Raw genomic sequence first — 17,742 nt, 5'->3', positions numbered from 1 at the left:
AAACAAAATACTTTATTAATCCCTGATGAAATTTTGTAAGCCAAATTTTAATGGACTGTTAACATGACTACACTACGCCCCTGCAAGGTTTTATCAGAATTCACTCAAATGCTACCAAAAACATAACCTACTTGGCCGATAGGTTCATGGTAATAACTGATCTTTAGTGGTGCATACATAGGCAGGTTGGCTATTTCTTCCTGCATTCTACTAAACAAAGCTGTTTTGGCTGCGGTGTCACATTTAGGACTCTATCAGACACGCCAGCTTTCTTTCAGGAAATTGATGTTTATAGGAGAATATACATGGATGCAAAAAGGTATTTAAGAAATGCCCTATAGTTAACCCATGTTGATTAAGCACTCCTAATGAGTCACACACGTGTTTGCTGTGCTGTCTCATGGTACCTCCAAAGATATCTTTATCTTGGGAAGCACAGAGGATGTCTAGGTTGTAATGCGTAGCACTCTTATGCAGTCTGTTGTAAAGCGGCAGCATTGTTTCCGATTTGTAATTGCGTATCCTTCGTGCCTCTGTGTTTGTTTTTGTGTGAACGTATTCCTGGATGACAGCATTATCAGTGCGGCTGCAGTAGCATCTTCATGCTTTGTCGCTCGCATCAAGCAGAGGGTGGACAAATTGCTAAGACAGCTGATCCTCTTTAACCAAACATTGGTAAAGGCTATAAAAAAAAGAATAGATTGATCTTTAATTTGGCTCTAAGTGATTCTTGTCTTAGTAGTAAAGGCTTGTCTACTTTTTAAATGCAGATGCGCTTTGATTCACATTGACTCTACCCTTAAATGCTAAACAGCAGCTCTCCCTAGTGGCTACAGAAAAAAAAACAAAATTGCAAAATATACCCATTTTCAAAGTTCACTGAGTTCAGTAGTTGATGTAATGGAACAGTTTTGTGGTAACAGTGTTCTGTCTTTTTATTAATTTCCAATACATTCTTAATTTTCTGTCTGCTCACATTGTCCCCACTGTCTTCTGTTACAATCTATTTCTTATCTATTTCTTATTTTCCATCCTTTATTACCTTCTCTCCAGGATGATTGGCTCACATGCCAAAGAAACTGGTTATACCTAGGTATCTTTTTGGCTGCAGACATCAAGAGGCAACTGCCTGCTGAGTCAAATATGTTTCTCAAGGTTGGCAAGTCCTGGAAAGAGATTGTGGCTAAAGTTAATAGGATGCCCAATGACCTTAAAGCAGCCACACAGTGTGGTATTTGGCCAAACAGAATGCATAGAAATCAGGCATAGGCATGTTAATGCTGAGAGACAAAGAAACATGAAAACATATGCATTTATGCAAGTCAATATATTGAGACGGCACACACGCCTTGTTTATATCCCAAACAGATCTGTTGGAGACTTTTTAGTGGAAAAATGCTCTTTTAATGAGCTATGTGTTTAGAAGCTTACCTGGAGTCCAAGAGCATCATCTTTCCCAGGATATTCTGCACACATCATTTGTTTGTTACATATGACAAAAGCAGACCTTTACAAAGTACTCTTTTTTTATATTATTGAAACATTTTCAAACAGTATTCAATCTTTTTTGTTTTCACAATTCCATTTCCAAAAACATCAAGATGTTGTGTAAAATGTAAATAAAACAGATCTTTAAAAACATAACAAATGTTTATCCTGAGACATTTTACTATTTTTATGAGAAAATTAGCACATTTTGAATTTTTTTGCAGGAACATGGCTCCAAAAAGTTGGGACCAGGGTAACAGAAAGCTGGGAAAGTAAGTAGTACTAAAATAATGTAAAGTATAAAAAATAGCATCTTTAGTTTCTCAGAAGTAAAGAAGTAAATGGAGGAGTCAGCTGAACAGCAAGAACAAGATCCGGGCTATCAACACCTATGCCCTGCCTGTGATCAGGTACCCTGCTGGGATAATAAGCTTGCCAAAGGAGGAGATACAAGCCACTGATATCAACACAAGGAAGCTCCTGACCATGCATGGATTGTTTCACCCCAAGTCCATCAGTCTGAGGCTGTATGCTAAGTGGAAGGAAGGAGGCCGGGGACTAGCGAGTGTCAGGACCACAGTCCAGGAGGCAACGGACATCCACAAATGCATCAGGAAGATGGCCCCAACTGACCGCGTGCTCAGGGAATACCTCAGGTAGCAGAAATCCAAGAAAGAGGAGGAACCATCATGGAAGGACAAGCCCCTACACAGTATGTACCACCGGCAGATAGAGGAGGTGGCTGACATCCAGAAATCCTACCGGTAGCTGGATGAAGCTGGACTGAAAGACCGCACAGAGGCACTAATCATGGCAGCACAGGAGCAAGCTCTGAGGACAAGATCCATCTACCACACCAGGCAAGACCCCATGTGCAGGCTGTGTAAAGATGCCCCTGAGACAACCCAGCACATAACAGCAGGGTACAAGATGCTAGCAGGCAGGGCATACATGGAACGCCATAACCAAGTGGCCGGCATAGTATACAGAAACATCTGTGACAAGTATGGACTGGTAGTCCCGAGGTCAAAATGGGAGACGCCCCCAAGGGTGGTGGAGAATGACCGAGCTAAGATCCTGTGGGACTTCCAGATACAGATGGACAAAATGGTGGTGGCTAACTAACTGGACATAGTAGTGGTAGATAAACAGAAGAAAATGGCCATAGTGATAGATGTAGCGGTTCCGAATGACAGCAACATCAGGAAGAAGGAACACGAAAAGCTGGAGAAGTACCAAGGGCTCAGAGAAGAGCTTGAAGATGTGGAGGGTGAAGGTAACAGTGGTCCCAGTGGTAATTGGAGCACTCGGTGCAGTGACTCCGAACCTAGGCGAGTGGCTCCATCAGATCCCAGGAACAACATCGGAGATCTCTGTCCAGAAGAGTGCAGTCCTGGGAACAGCTAAGATACTGCCCAGGACCCTCAAACTTCCAGGGACGAGAGGGCAGTTATTTAATATATTTTATTTTATATACATACATATATATGTATATATATATATGTATGAGTGTGTGTGTGTGTGTGTGTGTGTGTGTGTGTGTGTGTATCTATACAGATAGATAGATAGATATACTGAAATTTACAATTTGACAGCTGCAGCCCTTTTCAAAAAATGGGTCAGTGGTATTTCTTTCACTGTATTGCATCACATCACTTACATTACTCTTCTTTTGAGACCACTAAGGCCAATTGTAGTTTTGAAATCAGTCTTTTGCTGGATTGTAGCTTATCTGTCTCCAAAACCTCACTGCTTCATTAAGAAATTATGGTGCTTAACAGATATAAAGATTACCCTTGCCATGTGCGTGATTGCACCCCCATATCATCATGGATGTTACCTCTTGCACTTATCATGAGCCTTTCGGAGGATATGACGGTCATGATTTCCTGATATACTTTCAAATTTTGAATGGACAGTTTTCAACTTCATCTTTCTCCATCTTAAATGATCTCAGGCCCTGAAAACACAGCAGCTTTTTCAAATTCTAGATCTTTTTTTCTATTTATTTCTTTAACGATGTCAATTTTAAATTGCATTTGTCAATGTGTGTGTGAACTAGGCTCACTGACATTTTCAAACCCATTCCTGAGACCATGCTGTAATTTTCACTTCATATTTGTAGTTATGTTTAATCTAATGACACCTGACTACTTGAAGATCATGGCCAATTATCATCGGGTTTTTTTGCCTTTCTTTAATTCAGTTATGTACTACAGAAATCTGTAATTCTTTACATTTTACATTTTGTGTTTAAAAAAAATAGAAGATGATTACAGGGAGTGCAGAATTATTAGGCAAATGAGTATTTTGTCCACATCATCCTCTTCATGCATGTTGTCTTAATCCAAGCTGTATAGGCTCGAAAGCCTACTACCAATTAAGCATATTAGGTGATGTGCATCTCTGTAATGAGAAGGGGTGTGGTCTAATGACATCAACACCCTATATCAGGTGTGCATAATTATTAGGCAACTTCCTTTCCTTTGGCAAAATGGGTCAAAAGGACTTGACAGGCTCAGAAAAGTCAAAAATAGTGAGATATCTTGCAGAGGGATGCAGCAGTCTTAAAATTGCAAAGCTTCTGAAGCGTGATCATCGAACAATCAAGCGTTTCATTCAAAATAGTCAACAGGGTCGCAAGAAGCGTGTGGAAAAACCAAGGCGCAAAATAACTGCCCATGAACTGAGAAAAGTCAAGCGTGCAGCTGCCAAGATGCCACTTGGCACCAGTTTGGCCATATTTCAGAGCTGCAACATCACTGGAGTGCCCAAAAGCACAAGGTGTGCAATACTCAGAGACATGGCCAAGGTAAGAAAGGCTGAAAGACGACCACCACTGAACAAGACACACAAGCTGAAATGTCAAGACTGGGCCAAGAAATATCTCAAGACTGATTTTTCTAAGGTTTTATGGACTGATGAAATGAGAGTGAGTCTTGATGGGCCAGATGGATGGGCCCGTGGCTGGATTGGTAAAGGGCAGAGAGCTCCAGTCCGACTCATTCGCCAGCAAGGTGGAGGTGGAGTACTGGTTTGGGCTGGTATCATCAAAGATGAGCTTGTGGGGCCTTTTCGGGTTGAGGATGGAGTCAAGCTCAACTCCCAGTCCTACTGCCAGTTTCTGGAAGACACCTTCTTCAAGCAGTGGTACAGGAAGAAGTCTGCATCCTTCAAGAAAAACATGATTTTCATGCAGGACAATGCTCCATCACACGCGTCCAAGTACTCCACAGCGTGGCTGGCAAGAAAGGGTATAAAAGAAGAAAAACTAATGACATGGCCTCCTTGTTCACCTGATCTGAACCCCATTGAGAACCTGTGGTCCATCATCAAATGTGAGATTTACAAGGAGGGAAAACAGTACACCTCTCTGAACAGTGTCTGGGAGGCTGTGGTTGCTGCTGCACGCAATGTTGATGGTGAACAGATCAAAACACTGACAGAATCCATGGATGGCAGGCTTTTGAGTGTCCTTGCAAAGAAAGGTGGCTATATTGGTCGCTGATTTGTTTTTGTTTTGTTTTTGAATGTCAGAAATGTATATTTGTGAATGTGGAGATGTTATATTGGTTTCACTGGTAAAAATAAATAATTGAAATGGGTATATATTTGTTTTTTGTTAAGTTGCCTAATAATTATGCACAGTAATAGTCACCTGCACACACAGCTATCCCCCTAAAATAGCTAAAACTAAAAACTACTTCCAAAAACATTCAGCTTTGATATTAATGAGTTTTTTAGGTTCATTGAGAACTTGGTTGTTGTTCAATATTAAAATTATTCCTCAAAAATACAACTTGCCTAATAATTCTGCACTCCCTGTATTCTTAAATTCTTTAACTATTTGAACACTCTGCTAGTATTTATCCTTTTTCTCAGACGTATAGATTTTGCTTCTTATCCAGTCATTAGCTGCTAAAGATTCTGGCTCAGACACATAACCCTCAAGCAGTGCAGGCTCACCTCAGGAAGTGTTTTGATGCCATTACACGACTAGAGTTTGCTTTATTGCCCGAAGAACCTTCTGGTGGTCTAGAAATGGCAGGTGCTGGAGAACAGAGGACCATATATAGCAAAGACATCCTGAATATGGTCTCCCCTGAGGGAGAAAAGGTCAGGTTTGAGTAACCTTCACACTTGTGATCATTATTCTCTGACTGTGTTTTATTCAGCCTGTTATTTTCTTGTTCCAGTCCTTACTAAAAGGGTAGATAGAAATTGAAAAAAAAAAAACCCTTATACCTCTCATAAAATCTGTTATACTCATCTATCTGGCAGATTAGAATCCTTAGATTGGACCACTGATTGAGCTACCAGTTGCTGTTAGGTATCCAGTAATTTGAAAGCAAGAAAAAGCCTGCGTGCACATCTTTCAAGTGAACAGTTTTGCATAACAATATTCTTAATTTGAATGATAGTCATCCTAATCATAAAGTTTATGTAATTTTTAATTGCAGCTGCAGAATTTAAAATTTCAGCTCTTTCACTGTGGTGAGAATTATCTCACATTATGCAAGAACTCCTACAAGCAGCATTTAAGGCAAAAAACGGACATTCCCAGTTTTAATTTGTACCGAAAATTAAAACATAATTGAAAATGAAAAGCGGTATTGTCACGAAAACTTTGTTGGCAAGAGTGTTATAATTGACAGCTGTTTTCTGCTTTGGGTTTTCTAATATTCAGATGAAGTCCACTCTCTGCTCCAGTGGAAATTACAGTATAACATAACAAGACACAACAGATGTAATCAAATCCTCATCCCCAAGTGATTCTGCTGTTCTGTGCATGAGGGAACGTCGAAGATTGGCTTCTCAGTGTGGAGGATGCTAGGTTTTCCTCACAGCAACAGCTCAGCAAGGAGGCCATTTCAGCCTACCAGGTGAAGTCTACGGAGGAATAAGTGGTGGCTGGACACCCATCGCAGATACACACATAGAACACACACACACATATACACAAAATTTGTGTGTGTGTGTACATTTATCTATGTATCTGTGATTAGTGTGATGGGTGTCCAGTCCAGTGTGTGTGTGTGTGTGTGCGCTTAATCTTTGTTTATACGAGATTTTAATTGCACTTTGTTTTTGTGTCCACCAGGTGGTGCTGACCATATCACAGATAATGTAGGGCAGGGACACGGACACACACTTAGAGGGAGACCATGACCATTTGGCAGTACAAATTCTCGCGGTGTGTTCTTTATTGTGTGGTTAAATTTTAACCTGACCAAACAAGCTGGCACATTTTAATGACATCACCACTGACACATACGCCATGTCGTTACCATCGATATCCATGCCAGGGACATTGTCACCTATCTAGTTTGGGAAAAGGTACGATAGTCCAGCGTCAGTTGACCTTTGATAAACGCCTGTTCTTGGCTTAATATAATACGTACAAGATTTAACTGGAGATTTTTCCTGTGATCAGTGTAACTTAGGAAATAAATGTTTAAAACTTGACTTGAGGCTTTCTTTGGATTGATATCAGGTACAACTTAGACCTGAATGGCAGAGACAACTATCCTTCAGCTGGGACATGAACTTAAACAACTGTGTAGCAACAATTGAGCTGTCCACATGCATTTATGGCTATGAATATCTGGGATACCTTCCTAGGATGGTTATCACACCACGCGCAGTAATGGAGAGCCAGTTGTCCACAAGCCAAAAGGTTGGTGGTTATATCCCAGTTCCTCCCAGTGCATCCATCTGAATGTAGAGTTTTAGGTTAAAAGTGGTTAGGCATAGAAAAAAGCACTTGTGTGAATGGGTGAATGAGGCTTGTAGTAACAAAATGCTTTGAGTGCTCAAATAGAGTAGAAAAGAGTTGAGTTCCAGTTCTAAGTATCTTTTTTGTTTGGTACTATGCTTAAAATTGTGAGAGAATAAACAGAGTCAAATATAACAGAGCACAAAACAACTAACAAAATCATCATATATTATTAGTAATAGTTAATCAACATATTCAATAGAGATATTTATACAGCACATTAAAATGCAGAGTTTACAAATTACTTTGACAAACGAGCTCAATCAGAATGATGGTGAATTCAATTAGACAGACTCTTTGAAGTCTTTATTGTATCTGACTGTAACAACTTTCAACTCATTTTTTAGGATTATTGGACTGCTGAATGTACCAATGAGAATTTATTAATACATATATTTGCTCTGCTTTCATTCTGTTGTTTTGCTCAACAGTGAAATCATCTATACATGTTATTGTACATCTTCCATCGGCAGACACACATGCCAAAGCTGTAACAGAAGCAGTTTTGACAGTTGTGATAGGTTGCTTTGTCAAAATTTAATACATATAAAAAGTGCTGAAATACAGGGCCTGGAGCAATAAAAAGGTGCAACTGTTCAGCTTCTAATAATGTGGAGTATATCTATTGATACCTGCCTTACACTGACCACAGCCTTGATTTAAAATGACACATACACTTTTAAATAAAGTACTACTGATGTAAAACTGGTTGCATAAATTACACTTACGTTGTGGCACATTTTTGTAAATGTTGTGCTATTTCATTTCGACTTCTCTTGAATCCCGTGCAGGTTAGGGTTTAGAGTAAGTTGTTTTTATTTCTGTCTTTTTCAGTTTCATAGAAACATGCATCCATTCTTTTTCTGTGATCTTTTTTTTCAATACAAGAATAATTGTGTCTTTTTTAAATAACTTTGAATGTACTATATTGCAAACATATGTTTTTAACAGAGTGCTGCCTGTGACAATCTGACTGAATGTACTACCATGTACCATTAGATGGCACTATTGCTTTGTGGCAGTTAAACTATATAGTTGTGTGCAACTATGCAGCATTAATCTTTCTTATTTAATGTAACTGTTCTCTGTTGTCTGTTTACCTCTTGATTAGTAGCTGTTTGAGTTACGGGAATCAGTGGTAGGAATTCAACTGTAGCTATAATAGATAACATGTACTATTAAGATGATAAATGTTTTGTTTATTTAAATTTGCATTAATTAGAGTACATTATAAATTTAGTACAAGACCCAAACAATGACTCTGTCTTACAAAATCAAAATTCAAAACTTAAGATTCAAGCCTACATGAGAAATATATTTAAACTGTTTTCTGTTTGTTTGTTTATTTGTTTCATCATTTTTTCATCAATTATTATCAGTTAACACACAACTTGTTAATATTAATCCATATGTAATAATCTTTTGACTGAATATTTGAATATATCTTTATTCTAAAACCCCACAAACTTCTAAAAGCCCCACCGAATTTTACTTTGAAAACCACAGTGCTTTTCATTTAAGGTGCTATTCGATTATTTCTCTTGCAGTTCAGATAGGTTGGAGTCAGTATTGCTGAAAGCACATACTGACAAGACAGCTGGGAAAGCATTCTCTCTGTCTTCTGTAGTTTGTTATTGTTAAACAACACCTGAAGTAGATTAAAGCTGGACAGGTGCTTGGATTTAGCCAGGCTGGAATCCCATTTTTCGTCCAGATCTTCCTCTGTGGCTTACCAACATATAGGGCTATCTGTAATACTTTATTCTACTGTCTGTGAGTCAAGTGGAAATTACTGATGCCTCATGCACACACACACACACACACACACACACACACACACACACACACAAAGCTGTGCAATAGCTTCTTTGAAATATTAAAACTAGCAATTGAATTGCAGGTATTTGTATTCAGTGTGAGTGTCTTGCAGTTTTTGTAGTCTCAGTTTTCCACAGACAGATCTGTTTTTAATCAATCACAATATTTTACAGATAATGGGGAGGTTCTTCAGTGGGCTGGCTCTGTCAGGAGCTTGGTGTTGTTTTGAAAAATTTAACCGAATGAATATTGAAGTGTTGTCTGTCATTGCTCAGCAGCTCATAACCATGCAAAATGCCAAAGCTGCAAAGGTACACACAAAACAAACGCACACATGATTCTGACTTATGGCTTATATAAATCAACATTTCAAATGATTAGAAATTATTATTTAATGTTAAGTTTGTGTAAACTACTCAAACTTAAAGTTAAATTAAAAATAAAATATGGCATACCGTACCATACATCTCTCGGTCTAGTTCAGGACACACAACTATAATGGGGAAGATTGGTGACATACAGTTGATAGCTGTATGTCACCAACACACTCCACAAGGACGGTAATGGGCCGCCTGTATCCTTGCTGGTCTCACCCCCATAAACGGCACTGCATGCCAAAAAGGATGTCAGACTGCAGAGACACTTAAAGCTCCCTTTAGATCAATAGCAATTATGATTCCAAACTGTGCTCATATTGCAGAAGTAACTGGCAGTTTTAGTGTTATCCTAATTTCTCATATATACTGTGTCTCTATAAAATGATTCATCAATTCTTTTTTCTTTGATCTGTTTTATTGACTTAAGCTCAGCTGCATCTATAATCGCTAAAACTGTTTCTCTGTTCTCCATCCAGGTGATTTTATACCCAGAGGGATTTGGGTCCAGTATCCTAGCAAGGAAAATGACCCACATGTACAAGCTGTGCTCAGAGCAACTGTCCCAGCAGGACCGCTCTGACTTTGGGATGAGAGCTGTCCAAATCTGTTGTGGTCATGGCAGGGTCAGAGCATCACAGTGACATATGTGCATTCAATTATCTAGGCAGACAGACGTCCACCTTTTCAGCAATTTCCAGTGTGATTGCTGTGATTTTAACACACACACATACACATGGATATGTTGACTATATTTAGCTTTAGTGTACTCTGAAGCTAGATGTACACAATGTTTACAGTGAAACCTTTTTTTTTTTAAAATTTAAGTAGATAACTTGTTTTTTTTGGGGGACAACATGCTATAGTCCACAGCAAGAACAGTGAAACTATATTGATGAGGACTCAGATTAGCAGCTAAGACCTTAAGATCTTCCAACCCCTTCTGCATTTAAGCTCTAGTTTCACAGTGTCATTTTCACTTTGGGAATTCATTTACATAGTTCAGTGCATGTCATGATTGAATTGTGTGACACAAGAGGAGATAAAGAAATGTTTAGAAATGGGAAAAAAAATACTGTTATTGATATGTCTGGGTTCTGTATAGGACTGAATGCCTGCTGTGTGGCATAAAATCTTTTTTTTTCCCATGAACATCAGCTCCACATAGATTTTACAATGTGCGCTTCACATTACCTTACTCCTCAACTATTTTGTGCCAGAGAGAAAAATCAAATAGTTCCTGAAAAATTTAAAATATTATTTTTTAATTTTACAGCCAAAATTACAAACTAAGTCATTTAGGACTGTATGAATTTTGGTTGATAAAGAGTTAAGAGCCATTGTCTGTCTTTGACATTACCTTTCTGAGTCTGCTTGTCCAACACTTAGTAAACATTAATTATCTTGCACTTCAATTTTTTTTTAAATTTCAGTTAAGCAAGCTTTTTGCAGATTGCGGAATTTTAAGTGCATATTGGCTGATTATCACCTTTATTACATCTATGATGAGGGTTTTTCACTGATTTATTTTAACACTATAACATTAAGTTAAATATATTTAAATGAATTCACCAGCTACTTTGCAAAAGATGCTCATACAGGCTCTTTTGCAATGATGTTCTTTTTTTTTAAGCAGATTGGCTTTTAAATTTAATTCCATTTTGGTGATTATGGTTATCAAATTGATGCAGTTATGAAGTAAATAGCATGTGAACTGAAAATTGTGGATTGTAACTCAGTATGACTAATATGAAGCAAAAATACAACAAAACAAAAAAATAGTTTTTTTTAAACTATTTCCATTGTATATCAGTTATTTGGAAACTTTTTTATTTTTTTAAGGAATAGTAGACATTTAGATATGGTAAACACACAAATAAATACATATAATTTATAATGTTTGTTCTTAGGACGTGACACGCTGGCAATCTGTCCAGGCTGTACCCTCCCTCTCGCCCTATGGTAGCTGGGAAGCGGAAGAGAATGGATGGATGAATGATGGATAATGGATGTTCACTGAAGGTCACTGAAGAGAGATAACCCTCAACATTAGTAAGAATGTGGTTATTATTAGAGCACAAAGATACTCAACCTGACAAAGGTCTTCACTGATTATGCTGTGCTGTTTGGGTAATCCTATCTGCTTAAGGTGCTGTGGCTCCATAGAGTAGTGATTTACAGATTTGACTAACAAGCAAAAATATTTGTTAGTCAAAATGTTTATATCCCCGAGCTTGACGATGTTCGGTGAAGCTAAGCCTTCAACCAATGGACAGCATGACTAAGAAGGTAGAATACAAATTAAAATATGCTTCCTTTCTCATTCTTAATTCAGGTGTTGTGTAATTTTACAATTTAAATGATATAACAAGTACATTGAAATCAACCAGACAAAAGGGAACCATGAAGAGAGTCGCTAGGAAAGCCTCAACTGCCAAATACCTGCAAAGAGTAAGGACAGTCTTGAGGAATCAGTGAAATGGGAAGAACAAGATCTATGCAATCAGTACCTTCGCCTATCATGAGATACCCTGCTGGGGATAATAAGCTGGCTAAAGGAGGAGATGGAACCGATGCATGAAGGGTTTCAACCTACGTCCATCTCCCTGAGACTTTATGCTAAATGGAAAGAGGGAGGCTGAGGACTAGTGAGTGCCAGAACCACTATCCAGGATGAAAGAACAAACATCCATGAGTACATCAGGAAGATCACGTGCTCAGTAAATACCTCAGGCAGCAGAAACCTGAGACAAAAGAGGAGCAAGAATAGGAAACATCATGGAAAGACAGGTATGGCAGACAGAAAAAATGGCTGATATTAAAAATTTTCTACCAATAGTTAGATGAAGCTGGACTGAAAGCCAGTACAGATACACTAATCAGCACTGGAATGAACTTTAAGCACAAGAGCAGTATAGGCTGGGGTCTACCACACCAGGCAAGACCCCAGGTTCAGGCATTGCAAAGATGTCCCTGAGACAATCCAGCACATAACTGCAGGATGCAAGACACTATCAGGCAAGGCATACATTGAACGCCATAACCTGCCAGAGTATACATAAACAACTGGGTCAAGTATGGTCTGGAAGTCCTGATGTCAAAATGGGATAATCCCCTAAGGATGGTTGAGAATCACCAAGCTAAAATCCTGTGGAGCTTTCAGATACAGACAGAGAAACAGGTGATGGCTAACCAACCGAACAGAGTAGTGGTGGGCAGGCAGAGGAAGTCCATAGTGATAGAAGTCGCTATACCAATTGATGGCAACATCAGGAAGAAGGAACTTGAGAAGTTTTAAAAGTACAAGGACAAAAACTAAGAACCAAGACATACCAAAGGCTAAATCTAAGTACAGCCCCTGTTCCTGGTTTTATGGTCATTTGGCCTTTAAATCTAGATTTAAAAAGCCACTGTGCTCTTGACATTTGGGAGAAACTATGCTTGATGTTTCACGTACTATCTTCAATTTTTAAAAAATTTTTTATTCCATAGGTTAGTTTTCACAGTGTAGCCAAATTGTTGTTGGTTGTAGCTGTTTTTCTTTCAGTGCATAATTCTGCACCCTTGATTATAGTCCAAGCTCAGGGTATTATTTCCACACCAAGCACCCTTTTCCCATTTATATCATGGCAGTATTCAGTGTGTGTGGAGCTGTGAATGTGTTGTCCTCAGTGTGTATTTACTGGTACATGGCTGTTAATGTGCTTTTCCAAGCATCGCAAGACACCGAAATTCAGCATCAGCATAAAATTTGATGGCAACCCATTGCATCAAAGTTAATGGCAGCATTAGCCCTGAGCCTTTTGTGACTTAACTTCACAGCAAGAATGGGTCATCTCTCATATCAATTTTCAACTCTGTCTCGCGGTTTCTCTCTCCCTCTTTCTTACTGTGCATAATTTCTGTTTATCTACTCAACCTCTCTATTTTGGTTCCTTTAATCAGTTTTTGACAAACATATTTTAGGAAGTGACTTTTCTTTCTTTATTTAAGTGTTGCTTTAGTAATGCTCTCTGTGTTGAAGAACTAATTAAACTCTCATCAGTTGTGTGGAGTAGTTGGAGTTCATTAGAGTTTTAAATTCATTTTCTATTGATTTTCTTGTAGCTATTTTTGCTGGGAGACTCTCTCTCAGTGTCTTGGGGGATAATGGTGTATTTATTCTAATTCTTTGTGTCTTGTCTAACACACTATACCTGATGAAGGAATAGTTCAGCATTTTAGGAAATTTAGGTGTTTTTTTTGCTTTTTTGGGGAGAGGTTAGATGTTACAATGTAAGTCATTTTCAAAGTTTAACAGTTATCTTAGTTAAGCATTGAGAAAAGAAACAGGGGAAAAAGCAGATACCAGGTAGTCTAAGTATGCCAAAACTAACATGTTTAGTTTACAAAATGGGTAGATACTGTAAATATAGGTTTATGGATATATTTAATATGCTGTTACATTTAATCTCATTTAATCTAATTTAACTTCCTGCTGTCCCCCCCCAGCTCCGACACCCAGTGTGTGCATATCTGATGGAGGTGTTTAAACAGTATGTGGAGAACGGTCTGCAGTTTATGTTGAATCATTGTACTAAGCAATTCACCAGGTGGGCATCAATAAAGCAACTACTCTGTCTTCTTTGCTGGAGGCTTCGCTGCTGGGTAACAGAGTGCCAGACCTCTAAATATGGTATATTTAACACAAAATGTAACTGTCACCTTTTCTATGATGCCTCAAAAAATCAGTCATTTGGTTCAAACAACAATTTTGTATCACAGATTTGACAATCAAATAAAATAGGTTTAGGTTTTACTTAATTTTTAACCATGTTGTTACTTACTAATTGAGATACTTTATTTTTGTGTACCTATTTTTGTTTGGGTGGCAGAACCCCAGGCACCTCAGTAGTGTACTATGTCAAACCTTCATATTTTTGCTGCCTTTCACAGTTATCAGAGATCAGTTTGAGGACAACAGCAATGCTAAGGTATGAACCTGTGCTTACATCCACCAATACGTATAGAAATTGGTGAGCTGAAAGGAACTGCGAACTTTGATAACATAAACTAAATTTGAATATTGTGAAAGGTTACCATTTATATTTTGGGAAAGGTCAGTACATCCAACCACAATAATGGAGAAGATGACTAACTTAGAGTTATGTGGATGGCAGATCTTCCGCAAGAATGGGAATGTCATTACTGAAAAGGCTGGCTGTTTAGTACTGTACCGAAGTATATTAATGGAACTTTGAGCTGAAGGGAAAGTGCAACAGGAACAGTGCAAATGAAACAGGGATGACCTCGGCCTTGGGAGACTTATCAGTTTAAGAACTTGGGAAGAAATATACAAGGACTGGACTGAAGCTGTTGTCAGTAGATCAAGAGCTACTTCCCTTCAGGAAAGGAACTACAACTGTTACATTACTAGGAGTTCAGTCATTTGCGAGAGGCTCAGAGTAGAGCTGCCACTTCTCCTCGTTGAAAGGAGCCACTTGAGGTGGTTCAGGCATCTGATTAGGAGAGCTGGAAAATGAAAAAATGAAAAACAAAACAAACAAATAAATAAATGTTAGTTTTCATGGCTGCTGTCAGAAAGGCTTAATGGTGGCTCAAATCAAAGATGATACTTTTGGTATTGGAATTCAGAGTTAAACTTTGTATGCAATTATTCATGACAGTGTTCTAAAGAATTTTTGGGTGACTTGAAATTTGTGCTAGCTGAGGCTCCCTTAACAGGATTACTGTCTTCCTGTCTTCGTCGACCTCTCTGCTCAGACTTCCTCTGTCTTCAATTTTCCTGGATTCTATGACCAAAACGTGGTTTTCTGGAAGGAGATCCAGGGATACAAATAAGATGAGCTACACTAAAATAAGACCTTTGAAAATATGTATATATGTGTATATATGAGACTCTGGTTGCTTGGAGTTACCACCAGCTGGTTGGTAGTATCTGGTAGAACGTCCCCTCTTTTAGAATTCTGCAAACAGTGTAAACAGTGTAAAGATGTTTTAGATAGACCACAAAAAGGAGCATTCTGAGATTTGGGGAATTAAACAGGTTTGCCTTTGAACTTTGAAAGTCCTACATGCACAGCTGGGCTAGACTAGCTAAGCATCAACCTTTTGTTTTCTATATACATATATATATAGTTCCCCAAACTACTGCCTACAAGTAGACCAGTTTTAGAACTCACAGAAATCTCTCTAGACAGATCTAGTCTGGATGTCTTCCCTCTTTCCAGTTTTTGGGCAAGGCTAAGCTGTTTAGAAACTGTATTTACCTCACAGAGATAAAATGGAAATCAATGTCCTCATCTAACCGTAGAAAAAATGAGGGCCTTTTCGGCTGAGCACAGCCTTTGGCCTTTCGGCATCTTTAGATTTGCTTAAAATTGTTTTTTTGTTCAGTTAAAAAGTGTAGATATAGCTCTTTTGTTTTTGCTTTTACTCAATCAGCATGAACCTTATTTGTTCTGTTTGGTGTTTTTAATGAAGACTGCCCATTTATTTAGGAAACCCATTTATCTTGTGTGCTATGTGTGAGGGGTTTTTGGGGTTTTTTTGTTTGTTTTTTTAAGGAAGTTTGCTGCCTTAACCCGTGCTACGAACACACGCACATGCACACATGCCCCACAACTAATGCTTCCTTAGATTGCTTTCCTAGATTTTTTGAACATTTCTGTTCCGTCCTTAAGTGCTCCATATCAGTTGAACCTCAAATTGAACATCGTTTTATTTTCATTGGTGACATGTTGTCAAGAAAAAGTAAAACACTGTTAGTCTGATGTTGGTAGAAATGTTAGTAGCCTTTCTGTGGAATGTCAAGCTTTAAAGCAACAGCGGTGCTATTATTGCTAACTACTGGGGAAATTTCATGAATTTTCTCATGGGGGAAAACTATTTTATGCTTTTTGTCAGTTTTTCAATAGTCCCTCCATCCTTTCTGTTTCCTCACAGCAGCATGTGGTTCTCCACGAGGAGGACACAGCACTGTGATGGCCAGATTCACTTGCCACTTCAGCATGTTGTGCCTGCCAACATCCTTGGGAAATAGCCTCAAACAGAGCTTCAAAGTCAGGAGTCCCCCAAAATACTCACACATATGCACTCACACATTAATATATGCAAGTACTTCCTTCAGTGAGTTCTCACATTTGATTTTTTGACTGTTACAGTTTCTTAGGTATGTCCATTGCAGTATTAATTTTCAGTATATTAACCTATATGCCATCTCATGCTTGTTACAACATCTTTTCATACCCAACCTCCTTTCAAGCTATCCTGAGCAGTTAGTTTTCTCTGGCAGTGAAGGATTGTGCCAGCAGAATCTGGATGCAGCTGTGGAGATTTACAACCATTTAAGTGTGGATCTTCTGCCTACTTCAGCCAAGTCCCACTAAGTTTTATTCTCTGGGACATCTCCAAGTGTGTCTAAGGTGAGACATAAGCATACATATTGCTGGGACAGATAATCACTGGATCATTGGACACCCAGGTTTCCAGTTGCAGTCACAACTACTATATAACAATAAAGGAACTGCTAAGACATTGAAATTTATCTTGTCAAATGTACTAAATTGACAAGATAAGACAAAAGTGAAAACTTGCACAAAATAGAACAAAATTAATCATCACAGGCTACTTATGCCACGATTTACTCATTTAATTATTATTCCCAACAACACAAATGTAACTTTTGTTTTACTAAAGAGCTTGACACATAAAGATTGTCTTCATGAACAACATTTGGAAATTCTGCCTCTCTTGTTTTTCTCTGTGTTTTTTATTCTGTTTGAGAATTTTTCTATTAGCAATAGTACTGTGCAAAAGTCTTGAGTCACCTCTTACTTCGTTGTATTTTGCTACCAAAGAGCCAGACTTTCTTGTAATTTTTGAGTGGTATTGAACAATGGTTTTCCAGGATTTCTGAAGGTCTTTCTAATTTTTTCTTTGGTCACTGGCTGCTTTTTAATAAATTTCTTCCATTTTATTCCTTGTACTTGACCTTTTTTTTTTTTCTTTCTTTGTTAAGCCACATAGCATCATTCAAAAAAAAAAATCATCATTGGAAAAAGTTCCCCAACTCAAGGAATAAACCAGTGTTATGTCAACACTCAACCTAACATAAAACATCCATCCATTTGCCTCCGCTTATCCTTTTCAGGGTCGCGGGGGGCACTGGAGCCTATCCCAGCTGTCATAGGGCGAGAGGCAGGGTACACCCTGGACAGGTTGCCAGTCTGTCGCAGGGCCAACACACAGACAACCATTTGCACTCACATTCACACCTAGTGGCAA

The 17,742-nt window shown here is 38.4% G+C and overlaps 1 long non-coding RNA gene across 1 annotated transcript; it reads left to right on the top strand.

Moving 5' to 3' along the window:
- Positions 1-9,145: 9,145 nt before the first annotated feature.
- On the top strand, positions 9,146-17,272 carry LOC112847161 (uncharacterized). Its single transcript, XR_003220542.1, has 3 exons — positions 9,146-10,082; positions 11,367-11,508; positions 13,948-17,272. It is a non-coding gene; the product is annotated as an uncharacterized LOC112847161 (long non-coding RNA).
- The last annotated feature ends 470 nt before the right edge of the window (positions 17,273-17,742 follow it).

The sequence above is a fragment of the Oreochromis niloticus genome, linkage group LG6, assembly GCF_001858045.2.
Source record: "Oreochromis niloticus isolate F11D_XX linkage group LG6, O_niloticus_UMD_NMBU, whole genome shotgun sequence".
In the NCBI taxonomy this organism is placed as follows: Eukaryota; Metazoa; Chordata; class Actinopteri; order Cichliformes; family Cichlidae; genus Oreochromis; species Oreochromis niloticus.
Note: the sequence above shows the minus strand (reverse complement) of the source record. Positions and strands in the feature narration are given on the sequence as shown.